Source organism: Xenopus laevis, chromosome 2S (genome assembly GCF_017654675.1).
Source record: "Xenopus laevis strain J_2021 chromosome 2S, Xenopus_laevis_v10.1, whole genome shotgun sequence".
Lineage (NCBI taxonomy): Eukaryota > Metazoa > Chordata > Amphibia > Anura > Pipidae > Xenopus > Xenopus laevis.
The window spans coordinates 96,359,141-96,379,185 of record NC_054374.1 but is presented as its reverse complement, the minus strand read 5'-3'; the positions used below and the strand labels follow the sequence as shown (position 1 = coordinate 96,379,185).

Sequence of the window (20,045 nt, the reverse complement as noted above, 5' to 3'; positions counted from 1 at the left end):
CTGTAGAGTTCTCCCTCCTATGCTGAGCCATTTGCTTGGTGAGCAGTTGTTTTGTCTCCCCAATGTATAGATCTGTGCACTCCTCGCTACACTGGACTTTGTATACCACATTGCTTTGTTTTTCTTTAGGGGTTGGATCCTTTGGGTGTTCCAGTTTTTTTTTTGTCTCCGTGTGTTGCTAGGTTTGAAAAACACAGGGATGAGGTGTTTTTTTTAAAAATCCTCCTGAGTATCTCAGACACTCCAGCTACATATGGGATGACTATGTTTCGCCTACTATGTGTTTCCGGGCGGTTATTTCTATTGGTGTTCCTGTTGGGCTTGGTTGCTGCATTTTGACAAAGGCCCAGTCTGGGTAGCCACACGCTTTCAAAGCTTTTCACCTGTTTCTAGGAGTTGCATGACACATTGGATAATCCTATCACAGTAACTACACAGAATCTACACCTCTGTGAATTTCCTCAGATGTCACCTCTTTGAAGAGTTACAATGCCATTGTGATTGGATTAGTGGAAGAGTGTATATGCCGAGAACTTCCCACATCAGTCAGTTGAACTGAAGAAGCTGCTCGGATGAGTAGTGAAACGTCTTCATTGATTACTCAGCAAGTCCAGTTGTTTTTAGATTGACCTATACTAGATATGTGGCTATACATTATTCAAGCCTTCAAGAATTCTGACTGGTCGTATTTGTTCTTTTATCTGTTTGGCCCACTGTCTCATTGTATACTATTGTGGGCAATAACTCCTCCCATTTTCTCATTTCCCAATGCACTCATCACAAGGCAGATAAAACTTTAAGTTTAGACCAGATTACTGAGACCTAAGGCAAATTCACATAAATTTGCCTCTAGCAGTAGCAACGGCATGTACTTATTTAACAACTGATGGTATATATTAAGTCACATGCATGCAATACATTGATCTGTATCAGTATACTAAACAGACATAGTGGGGCTCACTTACCCATCACTAGGAAAATTTGCACCTGGGCAGAAACCCATAGCAACAACCAGTGATAAGCTATGCTCAGCCAGCTGCAAGTCAAACAATAAAAGCAAATATTTGATTGGTTCAATGGGTTACTTCCCAAGTGCTAATGTTTTGAGTATTAGCACATGAAAGAGTTATTAAAAATATATTTTATAAAAAGTATTAAGTATTAAGGCTATTGTCACATGGGGGGTTTTGACTTCTGCTGTAACAGGCAAACTTTTTAGTAGTACATAGAAGAGCCAGACTGAAGCCTCTCATAAGCAACTTGCTTTAAAGAAATCTGCAGAGAATGTATATGATAGCCAAAGGTGCATTAGCTGTTCGTGCCATTCAGGAAGCTGGAGCCATCATGAACAGATACCGGTGACCATTAGAGGATTGAAAGACGCAGGAAGCACGTAAACATCATTTTTTAGAGCAGTGAGATTCCAAAGAGACAAGGATTAATCCCAGTCTAGGAGTGCCATATCGGCTGGACTACCTAGTTTACGTAACATACACAGAACAAGATGTATATAATCCAGGATTTGAAATATGGACACATTCCAGAAATATTTGTAAGATTTAGATTCAGTCGAATCCTTAGTGTTAAGCCAAACTGAAAGAAATGTTTGGAAGGTAAACAACCCCTTTGAATGTAGCTTTTATAATTCATCAAATAGTTGTTAATATTCAATACATGCTGCTGCTGAGAAATGTTTCAACTAATATAGCATAGTGTTACAATTCAGAATCTGCACCTGGATTACTGAACTGCACTACAAACCAGGCCGGGCATCCGCGCCCATGCACCACCCACCGGCCGCAAGTGCACATGCCGGCAGCAGTGGCCCCCGCTGTATGTGTGTGCGGGGCGGCTGCTTGTTGCTGCTGGAGCTATTAGTGTTGCCACCTTTTCGATCTGGCCGTACCGGCCGGGGTTATGTCATTTTGGGGGCAGAGTCACTGTGTTTCCCCAGGGAGGACTGCAGCCCTTGGATTAGTTGAGTAGGGGAGCAGGGGAGAGGGGCGGATTTGAGGCAGGCCAGGGGCAGAACAACAGGGATTACAAATTTACCGGCTAATATATAGACGGTAAATTTGTAATACCGGCCCCGGCCAGGTGGCAACCCCAGCTGCTACTCAGATTCCACCGCGCACTCTGTAGCAGGACTGGCTCATGTTCCGGATCGCTTTGGCTTGCCGGATCTCCAGCCCCCCCCTCCCTGGGCTGCTGGTCTCTGCCCGGCCTCAGATCCAGGATTCTGAAGAGCACTCCTCAGCAAGCGGCTGTGCGGCATGTTGCCCTAGGCCCGGGCCTTTGTGGCCTTGACACAAATCCGGGGCCTGCAGACAAACAACCGAGAGAGGAACATTAATGTTTAAGTTTCAATTTTAGAAAAACTAAAAAAAAAAAAAAGGTTTTCTTAAGTAGTTCTTTCTGGTGAACCTGAAAACACCTGACTAAAAAAGGTTTGGAATGGCGAATAACCTTTTTAAATGTGAAGTAATGACAAAGAATAGGGACACATTTCTAAAATCATTGAAGACGAACAACCCATTTACTGAGATTCAGGGATTCTGTTCAGCAGGGCAAAATGTATCAACTAATGTATCAGATTAGAACAGGTTACACAACTGGTATTTGCCCCCCCCAGCTGCTCTAGGGAGACATACAAAGAGAAAATAAAAAGTTGAACTATAATTGAAAATGCATGTAATTTTTCGGCCCCTTTCTGTACTTCCCTTTCTGACTGACATTGTAGCAGAAGTCAGCTCTCCTATAGCCAAGACTCAATTTTGAAAAATGCCCTGCATACAGGTCACTGCTTCTAAATTAACATGTAACTCTATAACCATTGAACATTTAAGTTTTGGGCCTAGAAAGCCAGTAATAAAGAAGTATTTACTTTTTGTTAGAAGCCTAAGGTGAAGGACCCACTGTGGATAAATGCAAGCCATGAATCAACCCCTACAATCAGCGCTCTTCTGTTCAAACCAAATTCCTGGCAAGTAATAGAACCAAGTTATAGAAAAGTTCACTTTTTGACTCAATTACTTTTATTAGGCTGTTGAGTACTCTATCATAGTGGGTTATTGTACAGGTATGAATAACAGAAAGGATATTAGATTGCAACAGCCCTTATGACCTTGGGCCCTGTGAACCGGTAACTGGAACACAGTGTGAAGGGAGATATATTTCCCCTAGGTTCATGTCTTACTCCCATATGTACAGCAGTTCTGAGTGGGTTAATTCCCCTAGAAAGTCTCATCTGGGGAATAATTAGCAGGCTAGATCTGCTAGAGAAGACGATTGAGACACACACTGAGGAGAGCTGGGAACTGAGTGTAGCCATTGGAAGCGGCTGTTTATTTTTCCCCAAAGGCAGGGGCGGAACTACCGGGGGAGCAGGGGTGCGAGCAGGCCAGGGCCCGCACCCCCTCAGGGCCCCCCGGCCGTCCGCACATATCCCGGGTAGTTCCGGGTTTACGTAGGGGGGGCGGGGGCCCGGCTGTGCGTCCTGTGCCAGGGCCCGCCCCCCTCTAGTTCCGTTTCTGCCCAAAGGGAAAGGACTTTGTAAAGGTACTGTGACTCTGGGGAGTTGAACGGTTTGTGTTTGACCGGGAATCCCAGTAGGGGAACGGTAGTAGGAGGGAAACTACCCTGTGTATTAGTTAGAGCCCAAGTGTGGCAAGGATTTTGTTTTGTTTTATGCTGCTTTGCTCACAAAGTCTTTATATATGAACAATAAATGGACTTTGCCCTGTTCAAGACCTGTCTGTTCATCTGATCCTGCTCACAGCCCACAGAGCTCAGACAGGCTTTCTAAACCTGCTACTAGTCCCTATGACACGCGACCAAAGCAGCTAAGCTGAGAGGAAAACAAAGGCTCTCTAAACCTCACGCCTTAAATCTCTAGTGAGAACAAGGGATCCTTATTTGTTTCAAAGTTCAGCTGAACATCATAAAGAGATTTAAGGTTTCAATTGTATCAAAGCATTCATGTGTACCACCCTTACTCAAGGTTTGTTCCTCTGTCTCCTTTCTACTTATTGTGGTATGTGAAAAACTTTACAGAACATATAAGCTCCCTTAATTAAGGTTAAACTTTTCTTGGGAAACTTTTTTGAAACACCTCAAGTGTTCCATTGCCATGGAAAACGCATTTAACTCTACTGAGGGTAAACTGAACTTTATTTAAATAAATAACCAAATCTACAGTTTTTAATAAAATATGCTGGGCTGCTGTGAATTACTGGTCACCTGGTTACGATCTATCATTTGGGTAACTCTGCCCAAAAGGATTCGTTTGAATTCAGTTCAGCTGAATGCTAAAGACACCAATGCCAGCTGGGACTTGACTGAATCCAAACATAAACGTTGGATTCAGTGTAGTGGAGTGAAAGGGGTGGTTCACCTTCAAGTTCACTTTTAATATGTTATAGGATGCCTACTCCTGGCAACTTTGCACTTGGGTTTTCATTATTTTCAAATTATTTGACTCATTTTCTGCCACTTTCCACTGACCTGGCAGCCCAAAGCTTCTGCTCTGTGAAGATACAATTTTATTGCTATTATTAAGAGTTTATACTTTTTCCTTTATTACTTATCCTGTCTCTTATTCAAACCACTGTATCGTTTCTAGGGTAAATTAGACCCTAGCAACCACATAGCTGATGAAATACCAAACCGGAGAGATGCTGAAAACCTAAAAAAAAAAAAACAACAAAAAGCCAATTGCAAATTGCCTCAGAATATTAATGTCTTCATCATACTACCGGAAGATAAATAGGAGATACCTGAGTAGAAAGTTAAAGGATGGGTAAACCTTAAAAATTAATGAATGTAAAATTGAGGTTGTCAGGAGAAAGATAGCGGCTGCTCTGATGTTCTTCTGCTTAGGAAAGACAATAAACCTTTCTCAAATCGTCCCTAAGCAGAAGAACATCAGAGCAGCCTCTTTCTCTCGACAACTTCCTTGACTACCTGGTGGTCGAAAAATGACCAGCAGGTGGCACTGTTGAAACAAAATTCATTCATATTAACAGTACATGTATCCCTTAATATTTTGGAATCAAAATAAATAAATAACGAATATACATTGCAAAACTGCTTAGAATAGCACCCTCATCAATTTTAAATTCACTTTTTTTTTAAGGTTTACTTTTCATTTAAACAAAAAGTAACAACAACATTGTAGAGCAATAGTTTTTGGGCTGAATGCCATTTTTATTTTACCCAATGCCACACCAAAATGTGTTTTTACTTTAAAATGTTGGAATAAAGCAATTTCACCATTTTAACGCCATGCCAAATTTGTATGGAGAACAAGTAACCCCCTTCCTCTGCATTATGCCTGTTCCCCTTTGCCTGAGGTGAAGTGCAAGAGCAGTTTGAAACCCTCCTGGGGTGCAGAGTATTACTGTGCAGACACACTTGTGCTCTGGGTCCTAGGCTGTTGCACTGCTGAGGCTGAAGCTTGAACTTTTGAAATTTTACAGAAGGTTAATGGTCTCTGCCTATGCGATATTCAGGAATCATTACAGGATCCCTTACTTCATTCTGTTGTACAGCACCGCAGAATATATGTAAGGGCTATTCCACACGGGGAGATAGCCTTGCGTTTGCGGTCGCGGCGACAAAGCGCCGCGCCAGTCGCCGCGACCGGCGCAGGCGACAGTTTTGTATGGGCGCCTATGTAAAAACACCTGGCTTTTTCAGGCGACTGTTGAAAAGCGCATCGCCTCGTGTGGTTAGCACAGGCGTTTTTACATAGGCGCCCATACAAAACTGTCGCCTGCGCCGGTCGCGGCGACTGGCGCGGCGCTTTGTCGCCGCGACCGCAAACGCAGGGCTATCTCCCCGTGTGGACTAGCCCTTAGCCCTTTCAGTTTAAGCAATAAGAATCACTTCTTGTAGCAACAACAAAGCAAAGACTGACCTTCTTTCTCTACTATTGTTAGGCAGCTTATTAGTTCCCTCATCCCTCCCCCACAATATCTGTTCACAAAGGGTGAAGTGGGGATTTGTTAGGAATCTGAAAATTGCTGTATACTGGGAGTGGTGGAAGAGTTCTTCTGCTGTGGATCCAACAGTGGAGTTTACAGACAGTTCAAAGTCTGGTCATTTTCTGAGCTGTCACTTTGTGTGCCTGCTAACTAAAACAAACAAGTGTGGATGGAAGTCAAAATGCAGAGTCCGTGCGGAAGGTGAACTGTGGCAATATCTAGCTCCTGTACCAATTTAAATACTTGGCAGATGCACTGAAAATATTTTTTGAGGAAGAGCTTGAAAAATCCCCTCACATATCTAAACTGTGAACCATCGTGAACTTTCAGTTTGGCCCCTTCCTTTAAAAGATATTAATATTACAGTACAAGCAACCAAATGTGTAACTCCTCCCAAATGCCTATGAAACCAAACACGCAGAAATATTATAGGTATTATGTACTTTGATCCTTTTCTATTTGGGTACTGGCTATAATGGTCACTTGGCAACAGCTGAAGTCATCACACTAGGATGGCTGATGCAGGGTTAGTCTCAAAGTAAAATACTAAGATACCCACAATCCATGCACGAGCCTGGATAGAATGTTTTCTGATATTTGTTACAAGAACATAAAAGAAAAACTGTAAAAATATATAAATAAATGCTAAAAAAAACAGCCCTCGATAGTTAAAAAGATACATCAATATATAACAGAAACTAGAGCCATATAGTCCACGGCCTCTGAAATCACAAAGCTACAGCAGATTTAGGGAAAATACTGACATGCTAAAGCATAACACTCCCAGGAAACAGCGACTGATGCCATCTTTGTGGCTTCATGCAGCACTATTATCATTGGGGAGATCTGGCATGCTTAGAAGAACTTCCAATACTGAACGCATTATTATTCCATTTTTATTCCAGCTTTGATGTTACATAATAACTTGTATATCAGAGAAATCTTAAAATGAGAAAGGTACTCTAATCTCTCCACATGAACCACACTGGTGCCTGTCCTAATGTCCTGAATAGTCCCTGGACCCCTTGTAACTCCAGAGCTGTGCAGTGCAACATTTTCAGTGGTCAATATTTTTGGTTGCATCACAATTTTTTTCTGGCCAGCAATAGCCAGCCAGGAGCATGGCCAGTAGAGGCTAATCTATAATGTGAGGTCTACATGTGCACTCTAGCCGGGGCCAGTATTAAAATTTACTAGAAGTGTACTTTCCAACAAACGTTTAATAGTTCCAAACCCTGGGCCACCTACTTAAAGGGATACTGTTGTGGGAAAAAATGTTTTTTTAAAAATGCATCAGCAGAATTCTGCATTGAAATCCGTATGCTTGACAAAGGGGATCACCCCGAAACGTTACATCACGCAAATACAAATACAGCAAGAGTTATCCCTGCTTGCAACTAAAAGACCTGTGTGGAATTATTCGTTCTGGAAGTTTGTGGGTTTCTGAAGCCCTCTCGGCCGGGCACCGGGCAATATACGATTTGGAGAGCCAGGGTGTGCAAGCTGGTAACTATATCTGTTTCTATTTTGTTTTTAAAAAATTCACATCATTATTCACATGCATCAAATCTGACTTTAAGTATCAGTCAGGACTGTAAATGTTGCACTGCACAGTTCTTCAATCATAGTTCCAGTATGAGGGTCGCAGGGACTTTCAGGCCAGCCATTTGAACAATTGGAAAGGGGTTTTAATTCTCTGTAAGCCCCTTAAAAATATATATAGAAGTTTTTTGTATTACAGCAATGAAAAGAAAGGGGAGAAAGTCTTACAGAAGGTCACATATACGTGCATATAAATAAATTCTGCAACTAAAACCAGTAACATTTTGCTTATGTAAAATGCTGTCATCTGAATGAATACACATGAAGTGATGCTGACACTTCACTACTATATATAGGAATTGTGTTGGTACATTAAACAATACCCTATGCTGCGATGTTTATTTTAATGCAGACTCCGTGGCTTCTTACCCAGCCCTCCAAAGTACTATTTTGCTTGCTTGTCTCAAAGTTGAGTTATGCATGCTGACATCTATTTGTGCAATTGTCAATGCAAAGCTGCAAAACACTCCTAGTATCATTTTTAAAATAATCTTATGTTGGACATACATCATAATTGTTTAAATTAAAGAGTATGTCAACCCAAATATGATTTTTTATCTTTGTATAATGAAAGAAAATAGAAGCATTTTCTTTCATTATCCAAAACTTTTTTAGGGTGGATGTGCCCTTTAAGAAATGTATGCTTCACTTTATGCTAAATGGTTTCATTTATAAACTTCCTGGCTCTTGCAAGCAATTGTGGAAGGTGGAATAAAGAGTTAATTTGACTACCACTTTGCATACCACGTGCATCATGAACTCCTGCTTATATATAAGATAGACAGCTACAACAATAGCATGGGGATTGTTTGTACAGAGCTCATTATCTCTAATTCAATGGACAAATAGGGTGTGAGTAGGGCAGATAGTAAATTTTAAAACAGAACAATGTGTTTGTGGCACTTGTGTGGTAGTGGTACTTTGTATGAGAATGCTGCAACACCATCCTTTTATATTTGTAGGAATCTGACTTACTACAGTGTGCATGCACAGGCCCAGGGCAGCACAAGGAATTGCTGATAAAATGATTGTGGCATTGGACTGCCTGACAAATTTGCACTACCTCCAGTGAATATGATTTTATTTCTCCTTTAAAAGCACTTTCAAAGGACAAAACAGTTCTTTAATCTAGACAGAATGATTCTGCATAAAGGAAGCAGCACAGCAACTCTCACTCCTATGTATAAATATGTAGACAAGAATTGTTTTGAATGCACAGAACACTGAGCTATTGGCTTGTCCAATGCCCAATTAGAAGAAATATAAAGGTACTACCATATAAGATGATATATATAAAGAATATATATGCCCTTTAAAAAAAAAACATATTACCAACTGCAGAAGGAAGCTCACTGTTTTAGGTTGGTAGAATTACTGAGCAGCAGAAAAAAATGTGTGGATGTCAAATAGCAAACCTTTCCATGCTGTAGAAATGCTAGGCATTTAACCACATGACCCCTCTCTGCAATGAATACAATAAACACAAGTGCATGGCTTTGATAGCAGAGCACATACCATTTCAGATTTGCGCAGTAAATTTACCAAGTCTTGTGCTGTGTTAAATGTGTGTGATGTATATTTCACAAAATGATTTGGAATTTAAACAACAATGCCAAGGGTCAGCACACACATCTAGCCAGTTATATAGTGACAGCATACGCCTAAACCTGATCTGCACCCAATCTATTTTTAGGTGTCAGATGTGCAGAATCATTTAGTGCGCCAGCATGTATAGCAACCCATCAACCATACTGCAATGCAAATCTATACTATGGATGTGAATACATATAGATAAAAATAAACATCACTGTTTTAATCACACAGGGTTTTTTCAGGTTCTTCTAACCATCGCATGCATACGGAATGCTCCAAACGAAAAGCCCAAATACCTGTGTGTGGACACACAAGATAAAACAGACTATTTATCAAAGTAACAAGATAACTGGAAACAGTGACAAGAATTGTTGGAAAATGCTATGGGCTGCTTTCTGGAAAGGATAGGTTTTCAGTGACAACCTTTTAAAAACAATTTAATCAGAAGAATTGTGACTGGTATTCCTGCAGAACAGTAACCTTTGCAGATCCAGCGACACACTTCAGTGGATGCTGAGGGTTGTCGTTGAACAGCAGCTGGAGGGCAGCAGGTTGGACATTCCTGTTGGATAGCATAAACTAACCCCACCCCACACTGAGATCACAACTTTTTAGGAAGAAGAAATCCTTGTGAAATCATGGTTTAATTAATCCCATGCTTTTTCTGTAAAGCGTACAGAAACCTCATAATCTTAGTCACACCCATACAAATAATCAACTACATAATATAGCAAACTTGCTTTACAGTATGCTTCAACCAGGAACGTGGTATAAAAACTATGGGCACTCCAATCATACGTCCAGAGCTATAGCACCATCAGTTACCTTAGCAGTGGTAAACAATGCAGAGCACTTTCGTAGCCGAAGTGTGAATTTGCATGAATATAAAAAAGTACAGTTTCCCCAAGACAATTTTTTTGAAGAATTGGGAAAAACACATGGCTATGCTGTAGAATGTTATAGCAAGCATAATCATAAAATGCTGGGAACGATTTCCAACTTCATATTTCAGCTCAAGCCTCATACATTATTAAAGCAGTAGTAAATAAGAAACTAGAACACTGATTATTTCAGCTACAAATAGGTATGTAGACAAATATTACCTTTCCAGAAGAAGCAAAGTGGACACTCCAACAAAATTACATTTAGATCCACACGCACAAGATGCACAGCTCATGCAGCTGGTCTCAGCAGTGACATCTGAGAAATGTGTGTGTTTTGAACAGGCTGACGAGTTAGCACAAGCACAGGCGTCAGGAATACTCTTGTACTGCCTCCAGCTCTTCATACGAATGCACAGTGTGCTGCCTGTGCTCATGAATCCATCTGAACGCCTACACTGCCACAAGCACTTGCAATGTGCTGCAGACCCCTCTGGCACCCTAGTCTTTCCACTGAGCAGACGTTCTCTGGTGCAGCTGGTGACTGGGAGACAGAACAAGTCTATATAATTGATAGGCACTGGCAAAATATCTATTATCTGGGTTTTGCATCTCTCTAACAGATTGTGCCTAAAAACTAGATCACTTCAGATGAACATCGGGGAAGGGGGGGGGGGTAATGTTTAAAGAACAGTTTAAAACCACTAACAAAAAAAACAACTTTATATTAAATGAAAACTATAGCACCAAAATGAATACTTAAGCAACAGTTTACATCATATTAAGTGGCATATAAAAGGAACAGTAACGTCAAAAATATTAAGTGGCATATATATTAAAGGAACATTAATGTCAAAAAATAAAAGTGTTTTAAAGTAATGAAAATATAATGCAGTATTGCCCTGCACTGGTAAAACTGCTGTGTTTGCTTAAGAAACACTACTATTGTTTATATAAATAAGCTGCTGTGTAGCAATGGGGCAGCCATTCAAAGGAAAAAATGCTCAGGTTACACTGCAGATAGCAAATAAGCTCTGTCTGTCTAATGGTGTTATCTGTTATCCATAAGTCATCCTGTGGCATACAGCCGTTTTTCAATTTCCGCCATTGCTCAACAGCAGCTTGTTTAAATGAACTATAGTAGTGTTTCTGAAGCAAACAGATCAGTATTACCAGTGCAGGGCAACACTACATGATATTTACATTACTTTAAAACACTTACATTTTTTGGTGTTACTGTTCCTTTAAAGACAGTGTCGGACTGGCCCGACCCTTAATGTTCCCCCGCCGGGCCAGAACCCTCTCCAGATCTTCGGGAAAAAGTTTTTCTTAGGCGCTGCACATCACCTTCTGCACATGCGCTTGGCACCAAACACCCAGGAGCGCCGAGTGCCTCCACACAGGTGCGCACTCTCGGCGTGTCACAGTAGGGGGCGGGGTCCCTGGACAGTAGTCCCGGTGGGCCCTGGACAGTAGTCCCAGTGGGCCCCTGGCCCCCCAGTCCGACCCTGATCAAAGAATCTTATCAAACTGGTATACAGTGGTGTGAAAAACTATTTGCCCCCTTCCTGATTTCTTATTCTTTTGCATGTTTGTCACACAAAATGTTTCTGATCATCAAACACATTTAACTATTAGTCAAAGATAACACAAGTAAACACAAAATGCAGTTTTTAAATGAGGGTTTTTATTATTTAGGGAGAAAAGAAATCCAAACCTGTGTGAAAAAGTAATTGCCCCCTGAACCTAATAACTGGTTTGGCCACCCTTAGCAGCAATAACTGCAATCAAGCGTTTGCGATAACTTGCAACGAGTCTTTTACAGCGCTCTGGAGGAATTTTGGCCCACTCATCTTTGCAGAATTGTTGTAATTCAGCTTTATTTTTTAGGTTTTCTAGCATGAACCGCCTTTTTAAGGTCATGCCACAACATCTCAATAGGATTCAGGTCAGGACTTTGACTAGGCCACTCCGAAGTCTTCATTTTGTTTTTCTTCAGCCATTCAGAGGTGGATTTGCTGGTGTGTTTTGGGTCATTGTCCTGCTGCAGCACCCAAGATCGCTTCAGCTTGAGTTGACGAACAGATGGCCGGACATTCTCCTTCAGGATTTTTTGGTAGACAGTAGAATTCATGGTTCCATCTATCACAGCAAGTCTTCCAGGTCCTGAAGCAGCAAAACAACCCCAGACCATCACACTACCACCACCATATTTTACTGTTGGTATGATGTTCTTTTTCTGAAATGCTGTGTTACTTTTACGCCAGATGTAACGAGACGCGCACCTTACAAAAAGTTCAACTTTTGTCTCGTCGGTCCACAAGGTATTTTCCCAAAAGTCTTGGCAATCATTGAGATGTTTTTTTAGAAAAATTGAGACGAGCCTTAATGTTCTTTTTGCTTAAAAGTGGTTTGCGCCTTGGAAATCTGCCATGCAGGCCGTTTTTGCCCAGTCTCTTTCTTATGGTGGAGTCGTGAACACTGACCTTAATTGAGGCAAGTGAGGCCTGCAGTTCTTTAGATGTTGTCCTGGGGTCTTTTGTGGCCTCTCGGATGAGTTGTCTCAGTGCTCTTGGGGTAATTTTGGTCGGCCGGCCACTCCTGGGAAGGTTCACCACTGTTCCATGTTTTTGCCATTTGTGGATAATGGCTCTCACTGTGGTTCGCTGGAGTCCCAAAGCTTTAGAAATGGCTTTATAACCTTTGAAATTGAACTCAGGTGTGATAAACCACAGTTAAGTTATTTTTTAACAAGGGGGGCAATCACTTTTTCACACAGGCCCATGTAGATTTGGAGTTTTTTTCTCCCTTAATAACGTAAACCTTCATTTAAAAACTGCATTTTGTGTTCAATTATGTTATCTTTGACTAATAGTTAACGGTTTTTGATGAGCAGAAACATTTAAGTGTGACAAACATGCAAAAGAATAAGAAATCAGGAAGGGGGCAAATAGTTTTTCACACCACTGTATATAGTTAAAGGGGTGGTTCACCTTTAAAGTAACTTTTGTTATGTTATAGAACGGCCAATTCTACGCAACTTTTCAATTGGTTTTCATTAATTTTTTTTATAGTTATTAGTCTTTTTCTTCTGATGCTTTCCAGCTTTCAAATGGCCGTCGTTGTCCCCTTCTAAAAAAACAAATGATCTGTAAGGCTACAAATTATTGTTATTGCTACTTTTTATTACTGATCCTTCTATTCAGACACTCTCTTCATATTCCAATCTTTTATTCAAATCAATGCATGGTTGCTAGGGTAATTTGAGCCCTAGTTACCAGATTGCTTAAAATGCAAAAGCTGCTAAATAAAAAGCTAAATAAACTCAAAAATCTTCAATAATAAAAAATTAAATGAAATTGCAAATGATCTCAGAATATCACTATCTACATCATACTAAAAGTTCTCAAAGGTGAACAACTCCTTTAAGTAAATATTGCCCTTTTACATTTCTTGCCTTGAACCACCATTTTGTGATGGTTTCTATGCTGCCTCAGAGATCACCTGAATAGAAATACTACAACTGTAAAAGGAAGAAGTGGGGAAGCAAGAGATACAACTCATATGACTTAACATGTAAGGTTTGTTTTGTTTGTTTGTGTGCACCGTGAAGCATAGGATCCCAGGAGTCGGCCTTATTTATTAAAATGGCAATTTTCTATTTAGGATTACCCAATGGCAAATACTACTAAAAAAAAGTATATAATTATGAAAATGTTTTATTTACATGAAGCAGGGTTTAACATATGAGTGGTTTTATGCAATATATTTTTAAAGAGACCTACATTGTTCAGCGGTATAGTTCCTTTAACCAGTGTACATATGAAAACAAATCATTTTATTTTACAAGCAGCTTTTAAGTCTTTTCCTACAATTAAACTTGACCATATTTTAAGTTTTAATAATCATTAAAGGAGAAGTAAACCCTAAAAATGAATGTGGCTAAAAATGCCATTTTATATACTGAACGTATTGCACCAGCCTAAAGTTTCAGCTTGTCAATAGCAGCAATGATTCAGGACTTGTCATAGGGGGTCACCATTTTGAAAAGTGTCTGTGACACTCACATGCTCAATGGGCTCTAAGCAGCTAAGCTTAGAGGCTGTCACAAATTATCAAGCAGAAAATGAGGTTGGTCTGTAATATCCACTGATGCTACATGGCTGATTATTTAATTATGATGCGAATTGCACGGGTTTCTGTGCTGCCATGTAGTAATTATCTGTATTAATTACTAATCAGCCTTATATTGTGACATTTATATTCTTTGTGTACTGTTTATTGTGAGTGGGCATGTTTGGAGACAAAGATCTTCCCTGCTAGAAGAACTGTGGTTGCCTTGGGCTGGTACAGAAGCCCCAAACATAATGAACAATATTTTTAGCTACTTCTTTAATTATGCTTTAGCTCTCCTTTAAGGGCAGATTTACCAAAATGTGAGAACTCGCCACATAAAAACTCAATCACTTTCTATTCATTCCTATGGGTTTTTAAGTCGTAATCGTATTTATTAATGGAGATCACCTAGGGTTGCCACATGTCAGGTTTTGACCCAGACAACCTGTTTTTTTTTTTTGAAGGGCTGCCTGAGTCATAGACGACTTGCCCGGTTTTCCAAATTAGGAAAACCGGGCAGTATTCCCAATGATTGATGTGGAGATCAGCCAATTGCCACATTATAGCCCCGCAGCGGATGTCACATCCAGGCCCGCAGCATCATGGTCCTTCGCCCATTGCATCACGGCCCTGTCCCCTGCCCAGATTCAACCGGGCCAAAAGGTGGCAACCCTAAGTTCACCATTTGATAAATATGCTTTTAAAAATATCCCATAGGAATAAATAGAAAGTGAGTTTTTTTTAAATATGCCCCTAAGTAACTGAAGTTTTCATGTGTATTTAATCTAGAACGATATATATATATATATATATATATATATATATATATATATATATATATATATATATATACACATACACATGTAGAACAGGACAGCTCCCACCTTCAATTCAAGCTACCTTGTAGCTGCCCCTGTGCCCGGAGTAAAGTGCAAATACAAAAAGAACAAAAAACCAGCACCAGGGGTCTTTGCAGTGAAAAAAACTTGTATTATTACATGGTATGTATAACATATATATATATATATATATATATATTGTGGTAGAGTGACTTGGAAAAGGTGGAAAAAGGTCACTCTAGCCTTTAATTTCTCCCCAGGTACTGAGATAGGCTCCAAGGAGGGAGTTATTAACAGAGAACCAGTGCTCTGTTTAAAGACTTTAGTAGCCAGGGACTCCATTCCGCAGATCCAGAGATTGGAGTTCACCTTCCACGGGAAAGCTGTCCTGTGGAAAGGCTATTTAAAGTTAATTGGAATGGGGAGTATGTCTCTCATTAGGGCACAGCAGGTAGGAACTCCTAGAGGAGCTGGGAGTGCCGCCTGATACTGCATGAGGCAGAGGGAGCCCATGGCTGTGACTAAGAGCCAGATTTGTTGTCTCTTGTCTGTGTGGGACATTGAGGAAAAGCCAGGAGGCTAAAAAGTTCACTCAAAGACTGAGTACAGGGGTGAGCCACAACAATTGTTTTGTTTGCTGGTAGTCCACAAGGGGCCCATCCTAGTCAGGGACTGCTCCAAAGTTGGAAGGTAGTGCCCAATGGGCTAGGTTTTATTTTAGGATTTGTTTGAATGATAAAATGGTCACCCCTGTGTCTGTGGACAATACACTGTGTTTGTTTAAAGTTGGAAAATAAACCTGTGTTTTCCTTGAAGAAGCTGTGTGTCCCTGTCTTTATGCTCCTTTGTCCTATGCTGCCTGCCTACCATTGACTAATTTCCCCCCAAAAGTTACGTGTTCAAGCCGCCAGCTTGCCACAATATTATATATATATATATATATATATATATATATATATATATATATATATATATATATATATATATATATATATATATATATATATATATATATATATATACACACAAACACACTTTTTTTTTTTTTTTGATGTGTTGGTTTGTACTATAGATATAGTTTCTCTATAAGTTCTGTAAAAAATGGCTTTATGTTGCCATAAAAACATGCCACCGTAATACTGCAGCAACTATACTATTGCATTGAGACAGGAGCATAAGGGGGCAGACGCACTGTCTCTGCACAGTATTGATGTATTATGGTTCGGCACTGAAATTGATGCCATGTGTGTATTTAAAAGTAGCATCCATTTAGTAGCAATGTCATTGTCTCTTGAAGAAAAGGACCTTGAAAAACTATCAGGCAGTATTGTCTGCAACTCTGCATATAAGCAGACAAGAGCCAATGTTTTACTGGGGTACCAGGAGCCCACCACAACTCCTTAGACCACAGGCCTGTACTCTAAACACTCTTAACTGCTTCCTCTTTCACCCACCTTGTTATTCCTAAAATCCAAAATGATGGAGGGCCTTTACCAAAATGAAATCTGCCCTTGGGCATGATATAGGCATACAAATGGCTGGGTGAGCAAATCTGGCCCACTTACCTCTAAGCCCACTAGTGAACATATAGGTTATAACTTTTTATGGTTTTCAGCAAAAACAGCTGTTATTGAAAGTAAACAAAAACAGGAAGATGTATCAAATATATAGCAGAGCAACACCAGGCCAATAGATAAGGTTGCCCAAGAAAAGTGCCCAGGCCCCATCTGACCCCACCTACACCCAACCTTTGCTTATCGCCTAACCACCACTACAGCATTCTCCCTGGCTCATTTTCATTTACTTCCTGAACCAGCAAGTGTATTTTTTTTAGTTGTAATATTGGTGTGTAGGCGCCATCTCACGTCATTTTGCCTGGTCATGTGCTTCCAGAAAGAGCCAGCACTTTAGGATGGAACTTCTTTCTGGTAGGCCGTTGTTTCTCCTACTCAATATAACAATGTGTAGCAGTGGGACCTGGATTTTACTAGAGTGTTGTTCTTTGATCTACCAGGCAGCTTAGGGTGCTGCTATCTGGCTACGTTCCCAATCGTTCTGTTAGGCTGCTCTGGGGCAAAGGGAGGAGGCGGATATCACTCCAACTTGCAGTACAGCTGTAAAGAGTGACTGAAGTTTATAAGAGCACAAGTCACACCACTGGGGGCAGCTGGGAAACTGACAATATGTCTAGCCCCATGTCAGATTTTAAAATGAAAAATAAAACAATCTGTTTGCTCTTTTGAGAAATGGTTTTCAGCGTATAATTCTGCTGGAGCAGCACTATTACCCGATGCATTTTGTATTTTTTTTTCCCCGATAACAGTATCGCTTTAAGGAACTAACCATGTACTGGGGGTAGTTTTGTTCCTTCAAAGCAAAACCACAATGCACAAAACTACCCACAGTAAAACATAAAAAGAAATAACCATTTTTAGAGTCACTAATATTATTAACGCTTTGCAGACCAACCTTTACTACATGGATCTTCATAGAATGAATGGTGGCAAAACCTTAAAATACTAAAAGCAATATACATTTTCCAACACACCTTTGAATCTGCAACTTCCATGCAACATAATCCTCTAATGCTTTTCAATGTGACTGTCTGCTTGGGATCCATGTTATATGAATTTGTTGCTTTTGCTTGGTGAAGCACTCTATGCTTTCTGATCAAACTAATCTTCCCACGGATTTTAAGTCCAGCTCATTTCAGTGACTGCAGGAGACGAGAGGTTTGCAGACTTGACTGAATGCGCAGGGCTTAGTGTCCTACAATGACTGATGTCAGTCACTGGATAAATATAGATCTTCTCATGATCAGGCGAATCAGCACATACCTTAAAGGGATGCTGTCATGGGAAAAAAAATTTTTTCCAAAATGAATCAGTTAATAGTGCTGCTCCAGCAGAATTCTGCACTGAAATCCATTTCTCAAAAGAGCAAACAGATTTTTTTATATTCAATTTTGAAATCTGACATGGGGCTAGACATATTGTCAATTTCCCAGCTGCCCCAAGTCATGTGATTTGTGCTCTGATAAACTTCAATCACTCTTTACTGCTGTACTGCAAGTTAGAGTGACATCACCCCCTCCCCTTTTCCCCCCCAGCAGCCAAACAAAAGAACAATGGGAAGGTAACCAGATAACCAGGTCCCTAACGAAAGATAACAACTACCTGGTAGATCTAAGAACAACACTCAATAGTAAAAACCCATGTCCCACTGAGACATTCAGTTACATTGAGAAGGAAAAACAGCAGCCTGCCAGAAAGCATTCCTCTCCTAAAGTGCAGGCACAAGTCACATGACTGGGGCAGCTGGGAAATTGACAAAATGTCTAGCCCCATGTCAGATTTCAAAATTGAATATAAAAAAATCTGTTTGCTCTTTTGAGAAATGGATTTCAGTACAGAATTCTGCTGGAGTAGCACTATTAACTGATGCATTTTAAAAAAACATGTTTTCCAATGACAGGATCCCTTTAATATTAGAAGTAGGACTCTATTTGAGAGAGTATTAGCTTTGGGGCATTCCACTACGATGAGCTAACCTTCCAGCAAATCTGTGTCAAATAAAGCTTTTAATAACATACACAGCTCTTAGTTAACACCTATTAAACTAGAAGATACAGACAGAGATACAGGCTGTTTTTTAGGAAGCTAGACATGTTTTTATATTCTATACAAAAAAAAAAAAAAAAAAAAAAAACAGAAAAAACAGAAAGCAGCATGATCAGGCTAAATTGCCCTATAGCTAGAAAATAACAACATGTACTATTACATATTTTACTCTAACCTGGACATACATGGATTTATACTGGCTGTATTGGGACCAAAACAATGGCCTCTCTAACAAATATGTAATCTTGGTTAAGTAAAATATTAACCAGTGAAGGCTAGAAAATCCCATTGGATTAATACAGCGTTGGAGGCTAATGCAGTGCTCATCCTCTATGTGATCTAACAAATGACACAGGGACCAATCATTAAAATCATCCTAATCTGATCCACCACTTGAGTGGCCAAAGCATACAAAGACCCAGCTGATTGGTATCCCTGTAAAACCCTGTGAATGGATCTTTCAGTGTATGGCCAGGCTAAGCAGACAGACATTAGGATACTAATGTGATCCAATCTTTAGTGAGATACAAACTGCATTAATTAGTGACCAGAGATGAGCAGGCAGATAAGCCTCTGGGTCATGACATCTGGTTATTCCTACCAACACTTTGTGGAGCTCAACTACATTGACACAGATAATAATGTGACCTTTTTTAGTTCATAAAAAGCACCAACAGCCACATTGTAGACAGAGCCGAGCCCATCTGACTCGCTTGCTGGCACCTACTTGCCCTATGCCAAACACCCATTTACCACAATGCAATACCAGGCATTTAAAGAATTGAGCAGAGGCAAGTGTCTAGGGATAGGGGTCATACAAGCAGTGGTAATATTGTACTGCCAACCAAGATATCAGATGATGATATAAATATTATGTTCTATTTATATAGTGCAATTAAATTCTGCAGCACAGAAATTAAAGTGGACCTGTCATCTACACATAAAAAGCTGCATAATGAAAGTCCTTTGCAAATTAAATATGAAACCCCAAAAAATGTTTTCAATAAAACATCCATACCTGTTATAAAGGTGTTTAAATATCTAAACTGTCAATCAAATATTACCTGCCCCGCCTCTATGCCCATGGCATAGAGGAGGGGCAGTCAATTACTTTCACTTTCCATTCAGCACTTCCTACATCTCACTGCTCTCCTCACATTCCCCCTTCCCTCCTCAGGCTCTATAATTGTGTAGGGCACTGCACATGGACATTAGGTCCCCCATTCTGGTGCATACACAAGATTTTGGGGTGATACACAATTTCCCTAAATAAACGTGTCCACAAAATGGCTGCTGCCTGCTTGCTGTGATTGCATAATTTCAAGACAGAAGGAAACAAAATTTAAATAATAAATACAGTGTAAGTAAAGTTTATTTTGCTCAACTAACATGATAAAAAATAATTTGAAA

General features: G+C 40.1%; 1 protein-coding gene across 5 annotated transcripts in view; it reads right to left on the bottom strand.

Annotated features, from left to right (window-relative positions):
• The window catches only part of ksr1.S (kinase suppressor of ras 1 S homeolog), a 109,433-nt gene that overhangs the window by 34,735 nt on the left and 54,653 nt on the right, over window positions 1-20,045 (bottom strand). The gene's annotated exons all lie outside the window — the stretch shown is intronic.